At 41.3% G+C, this 6,190-nt stretch overlaps 1 protein-coding gene across 2 annotated transcripts in view; it reads left to right on the plus strand.

Moving 5' to 3' along the window:
* Nucleotides 1–6,190, plus strand: part of CPEB4 (cytoplasmic polyadenylation element binding protein 4) — a 281,089-nt gene that overhangs the window by 1,990 nt on the left and 272,909 nt on the right. The window lies entirely within an intron of this gene.

A 6,190-nucleotide genomic window follows, 5' to 3' on the forward strand; every position in this document is an offset into this window, starting at 1 on the left:
CATTAGCGTGCTGCGATTCATTTTGTAACCTTCGTCCACACCCATGTTTCGCTACTAGTATATTTTCTCTTTCATTCGTCAGTGTATCTGTTCTCGGCTGACCTTGGGATTTTCTAGCAGGGGCTAATTATACCCCTCTTACTAAATTATTCAGTTTTCCTTTGGCTAGGGCTAGGCCTGTGCCGACTTTGCTGATAAGAGCAGCTGCTAGCCCGGCATCTGTGTTGCAGTGCGATTTGCGCAGGGTGTTCATGTGAGATAAATTGTATCTAGGAGGAGACCATTCGTTAAGTCCCATAGCTGCTTCGCTGCCTCTTTAGATATTGTGACTTCTGCAGCATCGGTGGAATGTCGCGCTGCTGGTGGAGGCCGGGGAAATAAATGCATTCCTTTCCACTTCCCTTATTTTTGCATGTTATGAAATAACCAGTGCTGGTATATCATAGCCGCGAACTCTGCAATCCAGCTTCTCACTGCAGGCTTACCTGTTAAAAGCCTGCGACAAACAAATGGCCACTGCTGTCCCTATAGCACCTTTGCGTTGTATCTGATAAACATGGACATATATTGAAGTGCCAGTCTGGCACGTAGAACCATAGGATGCTGCGATTTGGCTTATTATGTTGCTGTTTATTCGATTAAATCTTTCTGTTTTTTCTTTTGTTAGTACTTGATAAATTGGATTTAGCCGACGAACACAGTGAAAAGAGTAACATCGCATCGAATCTAACATAAAACGAACGCACTCAGACTGCACATGACCGTATGATGTTCCGTTACAGTTTATAGCCCTTCCGTCATTTGTGCGGCAGGGCGTCTTGGGTTATGAGTATGACTTTCATTTGGAGGATTTGTGCATCTGTGTTTTAAAATAATATTTCTGAAAAGTCTGACACGGAGCTCGGGTACATTTGCTTTAAAACGTTGAATATTTCCATTCAACTTCTTTGCATCGATTGGTATTTTTAAGTTGATGTGCAGAATTCGTCAAATGCGTCCTTGAAAGACTCTTTTCATAGAACACTCCTACAGCTTGATTTCTCTCGATCCCTTTCACGCTGGGCTGACAGATATCTATTGTACTAAGGCAGCGAATAAATCAAGTGTCTTCCAAGGCCTAATTGTAGCCGCTGCAGTAGACAATCAATACATTTATAAAGCCTAAAACAATATCTTTCGAAAGCAGTTTTTTGATTTTGACCGTTGTGAAGTCCCGATCTATTAACATATTGTGAGTGCGATTTTTTTTCTTCATTTTTTTTTTTTTTTTGTGATGAGAGGTAAGTGGGGGAGGGAGAGAGTTGAAACGCCGGACAAAGACTAGGGTTATGCAGTGCATGTCAAGAGCGTTTCCCAGTACGATGCGGCAAGATAGAATTGAGTGTTTGCAGTCCCTTATTTCAGCCCTTTGATTACGATCATTTGTGGTGTAGAAATAAGTTTACAGCGAGGCTAGTCCGATGTCTCTGCATGGTTGGAGGTTGTGGGAGGTAGATTTGAATGTCATTGCTGACACAATAGGCCTCCATGTTTATGAGCAGTCACCCATGCTCCTTCTGGAGGCAACTGCTTTACCTTCCAAACCTCGTCAGGGTTAGCAAGAATGTTACTGGTAGTGCCAAGCAGGCATTTTGAAATGTAACGGGGCTGTCTCTTTCCCTGTTTGTGGTATGATGTGAGGAATGATGTGCACCACCCTCCTCTTGGATGCCAGGGCAACTCTGAAATTCGTAAGTCTTTATTTTAAGCCTGGATTTTGGCTAATTCTTCAACAGTCTTTCTTGAAATCGTGTTTGTTTTTAGTGTACAAAATCATGGCCTGTTATTTTGGGCTTTGATGGAACATTGACAAATTATTAATGAAGATGATCAATGCACATATCTTTGGTCTGAAATAGCGGAATTTTGAAAAGTGGGTTCAGTGTGTGGCATTGGCACAGTGTGTTCATAAATGCTGCATGGTTTGAACCCTAGGAAGAACTTTATAAGTGCTCCATTATGGTAAACTGTAAAACGCAGTATTATAGCATATTTATCCTTATTGTATTGGCCTTTATTATGGCGAGCATTTAAAGTCCAATTTGTAAAACAATGTGAAGACCGTAGTAAAGGAATACAATGCAGAATAATTACTTTAGTGCACATACTCTCTCGTTTGAGAATGCTATACAGGGAGAGCTGAGTGAGGCTGTAGGTCACACATGCAGAAAATAGTGTTTGAGGAGTGATGATAGCAAGTCGTGCAGATGTCTAAGAAGGGCTTGAACCTGTACTTGTCTATAGAAGCAACATTTGTATAGCAGAAAGCGCTAAATCAAATTGAGAGATTTTGAAAAAGCTTCAAACCAATGAGATGACAACTAAGATTCAGAATATCGAGTTATAAGAGTTTATAGGGCTGAGTCAGACTTGTGACGAGCAATATTGCCTTTACTAAAATGATGACTTCTTAATGTGATTTTTCTGTTAAAGTTGGGTGGCACAGAGCCTTACAAACCATGGGACGTGGATGGGACTTGAAGGTTCTGAAGGTGCTTTGCAGCCAAGTCTGAAATCTTGCATTGTCATATATTGGGAGCCTCCCAAAGAGGAATATGAAATCCAAGTCTTAAGAGAAGTGTTGTCTCTTATTGCCCACGAATGGTTAAACAGTCCAGTGAGCCAACACCTGTGCTGGGGACAGCTTGTTGTGTTCTGCTCAGTACAAGTGTACCTGGTACAGCATGCTCAGGTGCCCTACATACAGCTAGCGTCTTTGCTTTTCATTATGCCTGCACTATTGCCCTTCTTGTAGACTACTTTGTATGGTTACACTTATCTGTGGTTACTGTTGAAAGCTTGATAGGCCTTTAAAGGTTCACAACCCATCATGTGCACTTCTCGCAAAAAAAAAAAAAAAAAAAAAGTATTCCATATTAAGAAATGCTCTCATCATGCCGAGTAGAAATGCACCCCTTGGGAAAGTAGGGAGTCTGCGGGGCTGCATTCGAACAACTTCAGACCACTTGCAATTTGGAAAGTAGCATTTAGAAAATTCTGAGGTCTTGGTGCTGAGGTCACAAGGACAGTATAGGTGATAAGGCTATAGGCAGAGTTGAATAGTTAGTTTCATATCTAGACAAAATCATAGAAAGGTCTGTTAAAGCCTGAAGACAAATGTAACCATAGAAAGTTTTGCTAAAGCCTGAAGTGAATGAGGACAAGGTTCATGATACACTGGTCTTATACTTGGCGAGATTTCCGACCTGGACTGTCAATACTTGATTTGGCAGATGGTACGCATTCTGAGGGTAGGAGACATTAGGCATCTTGTCCTCTGGTACCCTCAAGATCTTGAACAGACAGTTGGGACAGGGTCCATGCATATCTTGATACACTAAAAATATAGTTTTGAACATTGTTATTTTTTAACTGGGAGTTAATGCAAAACAATATCTGTAGAATTATTACTGGATCTTAGACCGGGGATGGTTTAGGCTGCGAGGTATTGTGAGTTTACCTCACAACTTTGCCGAAGTCTCTACAGAACCCAGAAAGGTCATTTTAACTTTCCTAAACATGGCAATCTTACAGTTGCTTTTTTCCTATCCTGGAAATACATCCTGCTTTGTAACAGAATTCTTGTACTTTCACTTCGTTTATTTCAGGAATGCAAAACATTTAATATGTGAATATTCTTGGAAGAAGAACGTTAAAGAATGTAACAAAACAAATGAGATGATGGTTTGTGATCTCCTATTTTCCCTTCGTAGCTTAATGCTTTTGGGAGTGGAGAAATTTGCAGAGTATGCTCTCCAGCTACTTCCACTTTAACAGGGCAGCATGTCAAGGTCGAGTAAACCATGCAGGGTTGCAGCTCTTCCCGTCAGCTGGTGCACAGATTGAAGTGTTTTGCGTTAGCAAATATGCAGAAGCGTAGTGCACGCTTGTCCTTTATTCCAGAGGAAAATACTTTACTGTTGCAGAAAGCACGGCCCAGTAAACTGTAATCCTCTGCAGAAATGTACATGGATGCATCGTTGGAAAAAAATCATACGCTAAACACTTTATTTTCGCTTGAATAATAGACATTTCCGTAAATCATTTACCCACTGCAGTCGACATGCTTGAGGCAATACTGGTTGGTATCCAACATTCATTTTATTTGGTGTTAATTATGTAATCCTTTTGTCTCACCATGTAGGCTTACGCCAAGCGACCCTTTACTGTCCCAGAGCTGTTAATCATTGAATTGCAACAAGGACCTGTATAGACACACGCTTTGGTTAAATTGACAAACCAATGATCAAGCATAACAGCCTGAGTTGTTTATTATTTAAAGTTACGACAAATTCAGTGTATCTGACTTAATTATTGTGAAAATAGTTTATTAATCACAATCGACCATTAAAGGTTGGATTACTTTTACACCCTGTTAAGTAAAGGCTGTAGACAGTTATTTTGTTACCCACAATCTCACAGTTTACCATGGTGTTCAGGAACTTGGGTGATGGGTACCCCTTGTGACAACACCTGGGATTAAGAGATTTGCAATGTGGTAATCCTTGTTATGCTGTTTTAGAAGTAGTTGTATTTTGTTTTTCCAGTTGTAATTTGGTAATTTTTTTTAATTTTATGACATTGTGCTTGCTTGTTGGATTTTTGGATATTTCACTTTGGGTCATACACATGTGCACAGACAGTGTCTGTGTATGTCCTGCGGTGAAAGAAGTGTTTTTTCCTACCTCCCCCTCCCCCTTCCCCCCACTGTCTTCTTCCTTTCACGTAATACCTGCTGTTTCCTCAGCTTCTGTGTTGTTGTGGAAGGTCAGTGTGTTTTGTTTATTTTTCCCTTAGAATGGACCATGACTGGGATGTTGCTTTTTTAGGAGCCGTGGTCTTTCTATTTTACAGTTGACAGGTTGACAACACCCCGCTGCTTCTTTTACTTTAGTTTGGTGCCCCCCAATACTCCAGCTTCTATTTTTAGGGTCGAGCCTGCGTCGCTTGCGCATGCGTATCGCTTGCGAGACGCTTTAGGAGTTAGAAAAGGGCTCGTAGCCCCGTCCACGTCACTTCAGTGTCTTTCATTGGTTCGTGGGCTTGGCTGTTAAAATCTGCTTGCTTTCATTAGTGGAAGGCACGCATACCTCATGCCTTTTTCGGTGGTTAGCCCTCCTCGAGTGCAGCAACCAAGTACTGAAAACATGCGTGGCTCGCTGTTTCCTGTCAGGTTTGTGGACTACTTTTTCTCTATTTTCACAGTGCGGTCTCGCTTGGCAGAAGTCGAGCGCTGTGCATATTATCGACCCGGTTACATAGTTAATTGCACTTTTGCCGGTTACGTACATAATTGCACTTTTGCCGATAGGTTTCATTACCAGTGAACTGTAGCGGTGCGATCGCAATGTTTTTTTTCTTTCAACGTGGCAAGAAAAATCCAGTTGGGAGTTTACAACTGGTAATAGCTGTAACTCGGACAAATGCGAGACCCTAGTGCATTGCAAATGCTTGTTTGTTTTGGTGGCAGTATTGTCTCCCTCCATATCCCCACTATCTGATGTGGTACACATTAGCTACAGTGTTTGTTTACGTAGTGCAGTGCAAGCTTTGAAATAAATGGCCATCAGCAGACACAATGAGGCATCAGGGCCGCTTACCTGAGGTTCCCTTTTCGGAACATTGATCCTCAGGAGTGCCCGCAGTACTCCTGTTTCAGTTTTCTTTTGGGTGGCGGTAAGTCTTCCTTGACATACCTGCTCTTAGCCTTCGTATATACCTGCAGCTGTGTTTATGACGTAGTTCAGTACAAGTGTTGATATGGGCGTCAGCAGACAGAATGAGGCATCCGTGTCGCATAGCGATGGGAATGCCGTTTCTTAGTACAATAGGGCTGAGTTGGTTATGGTGACAAGCATGTGAAAGCAGCTGTATGGTTCGTTTAGAAAAGTTATTTTAGATGCCATAGATTTGATTTATTCAATATACAAATACTATTTCCTTTAGTTTAGCTGGTTTATTTATTGTGCAAAGCATATGTTAAAGTCAGTAGGCATTCAATAGTGGATTGTTATTACAGTTATTATTGGAGTGACCTCGCTCTAAGCTACGTTGGACATTACCTTCAGTCCTGAACTTTCCACCTACATGCCATTGTTTTCAAGTATATTAGTACTGTTAGTTAAGTGGAATGAAAATAAAACTACAGGAG

This window comes from Pleurodeles waltl, chromosome 7 (assembly GCF_031143425.1).
Source record: "Pleurodeles waltl isolate 20211129_DDA chromosome 7, aPleWal1.hap1.20221129, whole genome shotgun sequence".
Lineage (NCBI taxonomy): Eukaryota > Metazoa > Chordata > Amphibia > Caudata > Salamandridae > Pleurodeles > Pleurodeles waltl.